The sequence below is a fragment of the Calidris pugnax genome, unplaced genomic scaffold (assembly GCF_001431845.1).
Source record: "Calidris pugnax isolate Ruff unplaced genomic scaffold, ASM143184v1 scaffold188, whole genome shotgun sequence".
Lineage (NCBI taxonomy): Eukaryota > Metazoa > Chordata > Aves > Charadriiformes > Scolopacidae > Calidris > Calidris pugnax.
The window spans coordinates 16,331,881-16,343,983 of NW_015091257.1; the positions used below are offsets into that span (position 1 = coordinate 16,331,881).

Consider the following 12,103-nt stretch of genomic DNA (forward strand, 5'->3'; position numbering starts at 1 on the left):
CTGAGGCAGCCGTAATGCAGAATAAACCCCTCAAGAGAACATGGATGGCTGCCAAAGCCCTAATTTTTAAAAATTGGAAAAAAAAAAAAAAAAAAAAAAGAGTATTTTTATGACCTCATTGCAATTCTTTAGTGCTGTGACCCTGATGTTTGTGGAAAGGGCAAAGTATCACATACTGTACATCTTGCTAATCCTTCCGCTGCTTGTGTTTAGGAGTCATCCATAAATAGCTACTGGCCATACAAAATACTCATGCACTTAACGGCTGGGTGCTAGACTGCAAGCAGAAAGCTCCTAATTGATACTTCTCTCTTGGCATGTATGCCCACGCCATTGGCATGCATTTCTTTTCCATCGAGGCTGGTCATTCAGCAGTCAAATCTGCAGCAGGCACACTGCAAGCAGATGGGGCTGCCAGCCAGGCACAGCCAGCCAACTTCTCCAAATCCCCTACCCCTCTGCTGCATCCAAAGGCAGGGGAGAAGGGGTGCACCAGTAGGGGAAGCCAGCAGGGTTTACACCACTGTGTGGGGATAATGTACATTACTGGCACAATTTAGTTACTGCAGCACCACACAGTGCAGATTCCATGGTATGCTCCTCTTCAGACATTAAAAAAATACAAGCCTCTCTTGGGTTTGATCAACGTTTAACAAAACAGGTGATAGCTCTGATCAGTTCTGTGTTTTTCACAGTGTTCCTTGTAAGCTTTAAAATAAATCCCATGTTGTTTTTAACTTCTAAGTTTAAACATAAAATAATATTTCTAAGTTTATATTTGGTGTATTTCTGTGTGCACACAGTTCAGAATAATAACTGAAACAGAATTATTTTGGCTTTTTTTTTTCCCCGAAAGTATTACACTTTTCTCTGGAACCTTGAAGCAGGCAGACTCCTGCCAACTGCAATGTGCCACAGAAACAGGACTTCAAGGTATTAGTCACTGATAGTCAACAGCTTCAATTTCTAGCTATTGGATGAGCCGCAAGTGTAAGACAAAACGTGTTTCTCTCTTCAACACAGCAGATGTTTAATCATTTAACTAACAAGGCAAGGTTGTTGAATTACCCTGCTAAAACCTTGATTTACATTGTGGCAGGATGGTGCAGTTATTCAAACTGTCCTTTCTGGGGTTCTAATTAAGCTTGCTGTTAATGAAATGGGATAATATTTAACAGAACAGTTAATAGTAAATATTCATTAAGCACTACTTCTGTCTTTGGAAAGATAGCAGTGATTGTGGAGACCAAACTGATTCAACAATTAGATTTACAAATCTCAGCAAACAAACATAAGGCTAACCTAAGCCATTATCTTTCATACAGATGCTTTAATAACCAGAATTTTCAGAGCAGAGATGTCAGGCAGGTGAACAGAAGTCCTCTCAGATGGGTTTGCAGTATCTACCATCGGGCAGGTCACTGGAATATAAACACATACAGCAGGAACCCTCTTGTCTTCTCAGTGAGGAAACTGATAGCCCTGCCTACGACTGAGACAGCCAGGTTCATTCTTTCAGCAAGATAGAGCAAGACAAAAAGAGATAAGGATGGTAATTTGTAGGCTATAGCACTTAAAGACCTGGACACCAGACGAAGAGACCATTACACTAAGTCCCATTTGAGCAATAGATAGCCCTTTATCAGAGGCATCTCCAATCCAACTGTAAAACAGGAGGGCACAGCTCAGCACAAATTGGGGTGCGGAGGGAGAAAAAGAAAGCAACTAGATGTTCTTTTTAAGCCTGTCAGGAAATGATCAGCTCTTAGAACAAATCCAATTGGTGCCACAAAATTTGCAGAGAAAGGATCACGACTTCAAAGAGGAGAAAGAGATATATCTACTGATGTTACAAACAGCTCCTAAGCTTTGCAGCAACTGCTGGAGAATATGGACTATGTGTGCTGCAGGCTGCTATCACAGGTAAACTGAAGGCAGGAACTGAACATGAACAAAAGGTGAGCTTTCAATGCAGTAACTGGGATAGAAAAAAATGCAAGTATTAGAAAAAATATAAATTTGTTCTCGAGAACAAGCATGGAGGGTCACATTTTTTGTATAATTTTTTAAGTAAAAAAAAATATCTATTTGAAAAGTAACTTATCATCACAGGTTTTAAAAAAGAACATTCTTAGTATATTCCTACAGCAAGGCCTGAAATTCGGTTATGCATTCGCACTTGGGTACTTCCCAAATTCTGTATTTAGTGGTGTCATCAGCATGGTCCAGTGGATAGAAAACCAGCTTGGGATTCACAGATACTAGTCCTGGCTCTGTTTCTAAGTGATCTGGCCATGTCATTTCAAAGTCCTCTGCAAAGCAAGCCAGCTTCATTATTTTCAATTTTAGTAGGATGGAAGGATAAATTGTTCCAGTGGACAAAAGTGATAGAGAAAAGTTATGTATAATTACTAACTTTACTAATTTTATACAAAATACCTTGATTCAAATGAATAGCATTTTTCATTGCTATGTTTTAATTAGCAAAAAGGTGAAAACCATGCAAGTGAATATTAACTGTTCAAGATGCAAGACTTCTTCATGCATTATTTCCAGAACCCTGTCAGTAATGAACAGCATAAGCAGAAAATTAACGGATAATCAGGGCTGTACTTTAACACAAAGGACTCTCTACAGATCAAATTTCTAAATTTCCTGATTCTTGAGAAGCAGAGCAGAACCTGTCTCTGTCCAGTTGAGATCCCTCAGCTAATCGAGATGTCTAAGCTGCAATACTGAATTTGCTTTTGCTTTCTGTCACGTATCACTTCAACATTAAGAAATTTCAGTATAATCGCAAGCAATCACCACCCTGCAGAGAGCCACAAAATTCTCTCAAGGGGCAAAAATATAAACAGAGTCACAGGCAAACTCGCTACCAGGCTTTTGGTGAAACCTCGGTCAAGAGCAGTACAGAATTTCATCTAGCTCAAAGTGAAAATTTCATCTTAGCCCCTTACTGCATTTGGCCAACTCAGAAACATTGCCTGAGTTGAGCACTGCATTCAGCTGTTTTAGTTATAGGACAAAACGAGCGGCCTTAGAGACAGAAATAATCAGGTAAGTCAAATTCCTATTTTCCTTGTTCTAGTAATTTAGGAAGTCTCAAGCAACAGGGTAAGAGAGCAACAGGAAAGAGTGTGGCGTACAGACCTGCGAAGTTCTAGTATATAAACAGGACTTGCCCTGCTTCCATTCCTGACCATAAAAACTTTAACATAAAGCCAATTCTTTCATATAAATTCTGAGCAGAGCATGAGACTAAACTAAGTTTCATCCCTGTTCAGAGGCCTCAATACAGCTTCAAAGTTCTCTAAACAATTGAACCCTTGCAGAGAGAGACACTTGCCTCTCTTGGAAATGTATTAAGCACATAGACTGAATTTAGGTAAAATTTCTTATGTTTTGCTTTCCAGACACTGCATTTTGTTATGCTTTTGCTGGCTGAACTGAAGAATGCCTTTATCCATATGATGAACCAGAATTGGTACATAAACAGAGCAAGTGATACTGAGCCACCCCTCTAATAAACCCAGCAGATAGTGATCTTGGAGTTCAATTTTTCTTAGTCTTTTATTGCCATGACACCCCCTTATTGTCACTGAACCCCCTTACTCCTTCCTAAAATCAAGTTTATTTGTAGAAAGACTATTTGTGCATGCAAAATATTTCTCTGCCCTTACTCAGTACTGCCAAGCATGGGTCCAAGAGCCACAGTAGCTCACTGAACCATCATTCATGCTACACTACAGCTTGCACCCTCTTTACTAACACTGATAGATCTCTTTGCATCAGATAGCTATCCTCTTTCTTAAATTTCCCTTAGTCCTGTGGAAAACTGATATTGTTACCATCTAGGTCATCAATAAAAGTGTTAAACAGTTACTGATAATAACCAGTTCTTACAGGATCCAACAGAAAGGCACACACTCAGTGAGGTTTCCCCATTTACTGTCATGTTTCATAGCCTGTCTGCCAGCTTTTAGTCCATTTAAGAAGCGCCGCATTGATTTCATTTCAGCCTAGTTACTTCATCAAAAAATCATGCCTCACAGAAGCGTATTATATATTACTTCAACACGATGGCATTGATCAAACTGTATTTGTTATCTCTCAAAAAGGAGAATAAAGAAAAGAATAAAGAGTCAGGTTGATAAAATCTATTTTCCAAAAATCATGGGTGACTAGTCTTAAAGAACCATAGGAAGTTTAAATGTAGTCCAGCAGGAGAACTTATTTTACTTTTTCCGGGCCCAGAGCCAAATTGATAGGCTTGCAATTATCCAGAAGATTCCTTTTTAAAGCATTGGTGACAAATTCCCAAGTTCTCTATAATTTCTCTGTGTTTCAAAGCGTTTTGAAAAATTCAAGCTTCATAACCCACAGATCTCTCCAGTGAATTCTTTAAAAACTTCTGGGTATTAGTTGTCAGGTCCAGATGTTTAAATAAGTCTAATAGTAACAGTTCACATAACAGCACAACAGTAGTTCACACAGTAGCAGAGAAGCACAGCAAAGGTGGAGGAGGGTGTTACACACTTCATGAGCACCATCAGCAGAGGTGCAGCAGCCTGTCCTTCTCTGACACGTGAAGAAGAGAAGTAATTCAATGAATACTTTGTTCTAATTCTAACGGACGTGTTTCACCCAGCAATGGCCCATTCTTTTGTTCAGACTACTTTTGTTCTAACTAGGCTTCTTTAAAATAAAATAAAACCAATAAAACAATATTTCATCCATAATTCTACGTATCCTTGAGATTTTTTGTGTGTCTTCATCAATTTTCTGAAGTCCTCAACTTTTATTTTATAAAACCTTCAAACTCTTACCTTCTCACTTGGAGATTTCCATAGTAATAATTTTCCTTTGCTGGGTTTTCTTTGGCTTTTTGGTCATCAAGTTTAACATTATTAGACAGAAAAAAAATAAAATGTTTCACCACTTTTTTCTTGAAACTTTCATTTTCAAAAGCCAGTGGGAACAGGGATTCGAATGTATTTATTACAGGAAAACAGAATAAAACCATGATCACTTAGGCCTAATTAGCTACTCATTAGTGATTTGCATGTCACACAGAGATAGGAGAGGAAAAGCTGTGGTATTGCTGCCCATAGGTACCACAACACCTAGTACAAAACTACACCATCAAGGAAAATACCTACATATATCCCCAGAGTCCCCTTCTCTGCTGTTGAAAAATCCACCTGCAAGACGCTGCTGGCCAAAGGCTCATGACGTAGATTGGGGCTTCTTGCTGGCCACACCACTCAGCTCCTCAAAGAGTGGCAGCACGGACCAGATGGACTCCTGGCTCACCCTGCAGCACCTCCTACACAGCAGGTTTCTACAGAACATGCTTGTTAATGGTCCTCCCTATACACCGCAGAGCAATTCTGCTTGCAGCCCCCTGTCCAAGGAAAGTTAAAAAGATCCCTGCTCAATCTAGGCACATTTTCTCTGCTCTGTCCAGCTAAGATACACACTAGAGAGCAACTTGAACAGCATTTTCAAGACAAAATGCCAAAACATAAATTCAAGATCAGGACAAAAAAAACTTCAATGAGTATCATACACAGATCAAGCGAGGAAGAAAGATTCTTAACCAGTATGCACAAAATTCTTGAGTGGAAGGGCGATATTTATTATTGGTAGTTTATTATTTATGCTATGTCCCAGGACTACTCTTTCTGCTGTGCAAAGATCCAATAAAGCTTTTTGCTTTAGCAGAGAAAAGAGTCATTCGCTAGATGTCAGTGGACTGTCTTTTCTGTTCTTCTGCAATAGCTATTCTCTGAAGGCTTAAACTGATTGTTCTTTAACCATAATGCTGTTAAAGAAATGCCAGGAAGTTTATTCGTGGTTTATTAATACTGCAGAGGCCCCAAAACAGCAAGAAAATGTCCAGACTTCCAAAAAACAGGCTTGCCAACCATCCCCTTGGCCGGCTTCCAACTAAAGGAAGAACATGACAGCCAAGCTGCAGCTACAATGACTTCAGAATTTGCTGAAAAAAAAAAGTAGAACTATCCACGCCACAGAGCCCTACTCTAATTTTATTTAAAAAAAAAAAAAAAACCCACTTCTGCATTTCATTTGTAACATCACATAAAGACCAGACTGGATCTCTAGTATTTCTTCCCCAAATCCTTTTTCAGAGTTCAGGTTAGTGTTCTGAGACCACAAGACAAAGCCACTAACCCACTGCAGTACACTGCTCCATCCTACCATACACATTTTCTCTGCAAAATATTGATAATTCTGTCATCTGAGTTCCTCCTATCTTTTTGATAAATGAGGCTATTGCTTTCTTAACTTATTAAGGCATTTATGCTCTCCTTTACATTTGAAACACTGGAAACAATTATCTGATTTATCTAAAAATATTTCTGAATCCCTTCACTATAAAACTATTTTGGCAAAGACTGGGTGGACTCAAGTTTGTAGTTTCTGAGATCTAAATTTTCTCTCTGACACAAGAACACCTGCATTTCCTCCTTCAGGGCTGAGAATCAGTTTCCTTTTCAAGGTTAACACTTGCAGATTTATGTTGATCTCTGGAATGTTACAGGATGAAAAAAATGGTTTTAAAGTGTTAGCTTTCCCATGAAAAGTAGCTCAGCTTCTTCTGAAGGGACATCTTATTATTGAGCAATCACTTTGCTTTCTATGAAAACTAATGACCATATGATACATCAAAGTGCCCTGGTTGTATTCCTAACTAGATAGAGGCTCACGCGACAAAAGTTGAGGCACAGATTCCAAAGGCATTGCAAGGCTGCCCCTCACCATGGTTTGGGGAGGCAGGGGACAGGGCACAGGACCTTCAGCATGACAGATTTGTCCCCTTCTGAGTATTCAGGACAGAGCCTCCCTGGCTGCGCTTGCCACCAGGCAATGCCCCCTTGCTGCTTACACATTCGTATTTCAGAGATGAAAGCAGAAACAATTCAGATGTGATTACCTATCCCAGCTGTCTCAGCACTTTATAAATTAAGGAAATTACTTAAATATAAAAGTTGCCTATAAAAGGGTAGGTGAGCAGTATTTTCTTTGTATGTACGTTTGTCCCTATTTGTCCTGCACAACATCCTGGTCCTAAATTGGAGAGACATGGATTTGATGGATGGACCACTCGGTGGATCAGGAACTGGCTAGATGGTTCCACTCAAAGAGTTGTAGTCAATGGCCATCAAGCCATTGTGGGAATGGTTCCAAGTGGGAACCAGTGACGAGTAGCATTCCTCAGGGGTTAGCATTGGGACCAGTGCCATTTAACATATTTGTTGGCAACACGAACAGTGGGATTGAGTGCACCCTCAGCAAGTTCATCAGTGACACTAAGCTGTGTGGCAAAGTTGAACTGCTGGATGCCATCCAGAGGGACTTTGACAGGCTTGAGAGGTGGGCCCATGCCAATGAAGTTCAACAGAGCAAAGTGAAAGGTCCTGCACCTGCGTCACAGCAATCCCAAGCATACATATAGGCTGAATGGAGAATGGATTGAGAATAGCCCTGAGGAGAAGGACTCGGGAGTGTTGGCTGATGAGAAGCTCAAGATGAGCTAGCAATGTCTGCTTGCAGCCATATCGTGGGCAGCATCAAAAGAAGTGTGGCCAGCAGGTTTAGGGAAGAGATTTTTCCCCTCTGCTCTGCTCTGGTGAGGCCCCACAGTGTCCAGATCTGGAGTCCTCAGCACAAGAAGGATGTGAACCTGTTGGAGTGGGTCCAGAGGAAGGCCACAAAGATGATCAGAGGGTTAGAGCACCTCTCCTATGAGAACAGGCAGAGAGTTGGGGTTGTTCAGCCTGAAGAGAAGGCTCCAGGGAGACTGTACAGTGGCCTTCCAGTGTCTGAAGGGGGCCTACATGAAAGCTAGACAGACTTTTTACAAAGGCATATAATCATAGGACGAGGGGTAATGGCTTCAAACTGAAATAGGGTAGATGTAGATTAGAATTTTCACTATGAGGATGGTGAGGCACCAGAACAGGTTACCCAGAGAAGTTGTGGATGTCCCATCCCTGGAAGTGTTCAAGGTCAGGTTGGGCTGGGCTTTGAGTAGGCTGGTCTAGTGGGAGGTGTCCCTTCTCATGGCAGCGGAGTTGGAACTAGATGATCTTTAAGGTCCCTTCCAAGCCAAACCATTCTATGATTCTATGACATTCAGGTAGACCTTTTTCTTTTTCATAATACATGCAATGTTTGGAATAATAAGTTTACTGTTGCTCCAAGTCCTGTAAACACAAGGTGTTGATTTTTTAGAGCATTCTAAAATGTGGAATTACTTAATTTATGTCATATGATTTACATCTAAGAATTAGGTGTCAGTGTTTCACCTGTAATCTTTTTTCTTCAAAGAAATAAAATTGACTCTATCAACTACACAATCACAAGCAAAAATCTGGGAGCCTGACAGGCAGAAGACACTTACTTTTCATGGTGCACCACTGTTCCTCACCAACTTGGCATCAGTACATTTCCATACAGCTGCCACAGGGGGACCTGAGGTAAGGATCCCTAAGATTTACATTTAAACAGGAGTTTGGATGTCAGGAGACAGTTATTCTTAGGTCCTCCTAATGAGGTCATGAAGAATTTTATTTTCAAACATAGTACTTCTAAGTTATAAGTCTAATATTCCAGAATTATAACTGTGAAGAATCTGATGTTTTCTGGACTGTGTTATCTTTGTACTTATTAATACAAATATTCAGCTACTGGTGTCTAAAGTTAGGCACTTAAAATCCATATTCAGTTATGTAAGGCTGCAGGATGCCAAGTACTGGAAGATCTGTAGATATTTGCTATCATCCTGAAAAATTGGTTTATTCATTTAGAAGATTACTTTAATATTTGGGTTTCATCCCTGCCACCTAGTATTTCACAAATCACATTTTAACACATATTTTAAAATATTTTTAAGGTTCATTTAAGGTGGTGTCTCCCTTTGAATACGTACCCAGTTCTCCTGACAAGATGAAACAGTTGTTCAGTAGATTTTGTCATTTAGTTCACTGGAACTGGGATTTCATTTCAAGGTTTGGCTTGACAGAAGCAGGGATAACATCCTAAAAGTGCACCTAGCACTTAAAAATTGTACAACAATCTGGAGAACTCAGATCTGGTTTATTTATTCAGTGATGACCAAGGAGACAGCCATAGCAATCTTTCCATATCCCTCTTATAATGCACAGGGACTTTATTTTTTTTAAGTAGTAGTAAATAGCAGTCCTAACCAATGGAATATTACTTCATAGTGCTAAACACCAGTTCACGTGCTATGTATTGTGTTTTCCCTATTCTACTCTAAACTGTTATGAAAACAAACAAACCCAAAACATTTGTTGCTGTGCTATGTATAGCTTAGCTCAGAGTCCTTTCCTCTTTTTCATTATTTGTATCTGGAACTGGGAAGTTTTTCTTGAAGCAGTATTGTTTCTCCCTTGGAAAAAAAAAAAAAGGCAAGAGAAGATGAAGTATTTAGAAGCCTCATGTCTTACAGAGTACCCCTACTTACAAATATGCTATAATCAGCACACTTGTCATTTCATGTAAAAAGAACAAAATGATGGTGGAATTCAATCACTGCTAAGAAAGCAGGAATAGGGCTTACAAGAATGCTTACATCTGTCCCTAATTTGCTTGCACATAAACCCACGATAATCTGCTTTATTGCCAAAGTCATATAAAGACTTTGGGAACCAAGCCGCATAGGTAATCTTGAACTGGAGGCCCTCCAGCCTAATTAGACACAAATGCCCAGAAGGCCTGAGACTGAAATATGGCATGTAGATTTTGAAATGTATGAAGAGACTGAACAGACTCATTAGCAGCAGTCCGAGTATACGTTTAAGCCTCTGAAGTTCCTTTTTTTGACTGAGGGAAGGAGTAAGCCATGTCTATGCCTGAGGCTAAGTACAAGAAAAAGCCTTCTGCTCCTTCTAGAATGGCCCCGATCTCCCAGCTCCTGCTCCAGCATGCTCCAAAGATGTCCCCACAGACAGCAAGCTGATTTAATATCAATAATGCTGGGAAAGCCAAAACATTATAAGTCATTGAAAAATAAGACAAAGAAGAAATTCTGTGGAGAGTTTAAAGAGATATTGGTTCATTATTCATTATTTAGTACATACATTTCTTAAGTTAGTCAGTCATGGAGTTTTGCCAGACGCCATAAAAAGTGATAATTTCCCTTATTTCAAACCTCTGAACGTTTTTTATTTTTCTGGCATCAAACAACTATTGTTGGCTACTTTCTGATTACAAGCTTGTCTCTCTCTGATTACAAGCATGCATCTACTTTGTAGCACCATGCAAAATTATGAGGGAATTAAAGAGACAGAGGAGAAGTTCATTACAATTTTAAGGCAGAACGGCTGTGTCGAAAAAGGCTATGCATGACATAAAACTGACCTCCATGTTGCAGATTTCAGGCACACTGGGGGACTGTCTATTTTTGGTAACATAACAACTACACTTAACTAACCAGAGGGTGTGATAGAAATGTTTTTATCAAGTTATCTCCCTCTAAGTTATTTGGGAGAACAATGAAAAGCAACGCATTATTTCCTTTTCGAATTGAGTTTTTACATTATCAGGAAATATCAGAGTGGCCACAGAATTACAAACAACTTCTGGTTTTAATAATACAAAGGGAGCTTTGTGCCTCTTTTCTTTTTCTGCAAACACAACACAAAGGAAACACAGGGACACAGCAGAGTCCAGAAATCTTGTGTGCAATAAAAAGGTGTGGATAAAGCCTTCTGATAATTGACATTCAAGGTCAATTTGTATCTTTGTCTGTGATGCCGTGGCCTATTTGCTATTGTTGTACTAGTGCCTGAGGTCACCAATCAGCTCCATTTTCTTGGTAAGTTCTGTGGGAAGATAATATTTGACATTTAACTTCAGCAGCAAGCACTACTGAAGCATTACTGTTACAAAACAAAAAGGCAAATTTTAATTTAATTTTTTTAAAGACCTTTTATTGAAGATTTTTTTAAGTTTTTAGTTTTTGTAAAGGTTTGGGGCTTGCTTTTTTGAAGGAAAGACATCCATTAATGATTCTCTGTTGCCCTTCCCCGTGCTTTAGGTTTGAGGTTCAGGGAAAGAAGAAAATAAAGCGGTAGGAAAGGAAAGGAGCTTCTTGGTCACAAAATGGCAAGCCTTACAGTACTGCCCATCTCTGCCTGACCCCATCCAGCAGTGAACATGGGAGGTGACGCGTGGCACTGAGGGGCCATTTCCTCACTTGCATCCCCCGGGTGTGACCGAGGCATCCCCTCTGGTAGGGGGACCCGCAACCCGCCGAGGGAACAGAGCTTTGGACCGCAGGCACGTCTGTCTACGGGGGCACACGCGCAGACAGACATGAGCTCACCGCACACGCGGGAGCCAGCTCCCGTCCAGGAGCCACACAGCCTCAGGACAGCAAACCCGTGCCCAACCTGATCTGTTTAGTGCCCGGCAGAAGCAGCTGAGATTAACAGGGAAGGCATCCACGCGTATGTGCCCAGGACAGCAGAAAGAAAGCCTGGCAGGCCCTAAGAGGGAGAAGGCAGACTAGGCACCCCAGTGGGCCGGGTGCTGAGCGCTCCTCTGAGGGGAAAAGGCACCAGTGAGGCCGGTGACCCGCCAGCCTTCACCGAGGATCAGGAAGGAAATTAAGTGGGAAGGCAGCAAGCTTTTGCTGGCTGAAGCGCACGCTGGGGGAGAATCCACCTGACATAGCCCAGCCAAAAGCAAAGGGGGCTCAGGGGGGACAGGCCTGGCAGTGGGGGAGGCAGCGGACACACGCTGTGCCTTGCCAGAAAAAGCCACACAGGTGCCCAGGGAGGCCGGCATCGAAGCCAAGCGGGGCGATGGAGGCTGGGAGGGGAGAAGCCCCCAGCTGGGAAAAGTGGGGGGCATCGAAGGGAAAAGCCTGTGGGCCCCGGCCCCGGGGAAACGGGGCCCTTCTCCAGGCTGAGGAGCTGCACCCTACCCCGCGAGCGCTCGGGGAGGTGAAGCGTGCCTCGGCCGCGGAAAGCCCCCGTTCCCGACCCCGAGCGCTGCCCCAGCTCCCCTCCACCCCCCCGGCCCCGCCACCGGCAGGGCCCCCTTA

General features: G+C 41.6%; 1 protein-coding gene across 1 annotated transcript in view; it reads right to left on the reverse strand.

Moving 5' to 3' along the window:
• LOC106898755 (oligophrenin-1-like) overlaps positions 1 to 12,103 on the reverse strand; it is a 259,480-nt gene that overhangs the window by 247,172 nt on the left and 205 nt on the right. The gene's annotated exons all lie outside the window — the stretch shown is intronic.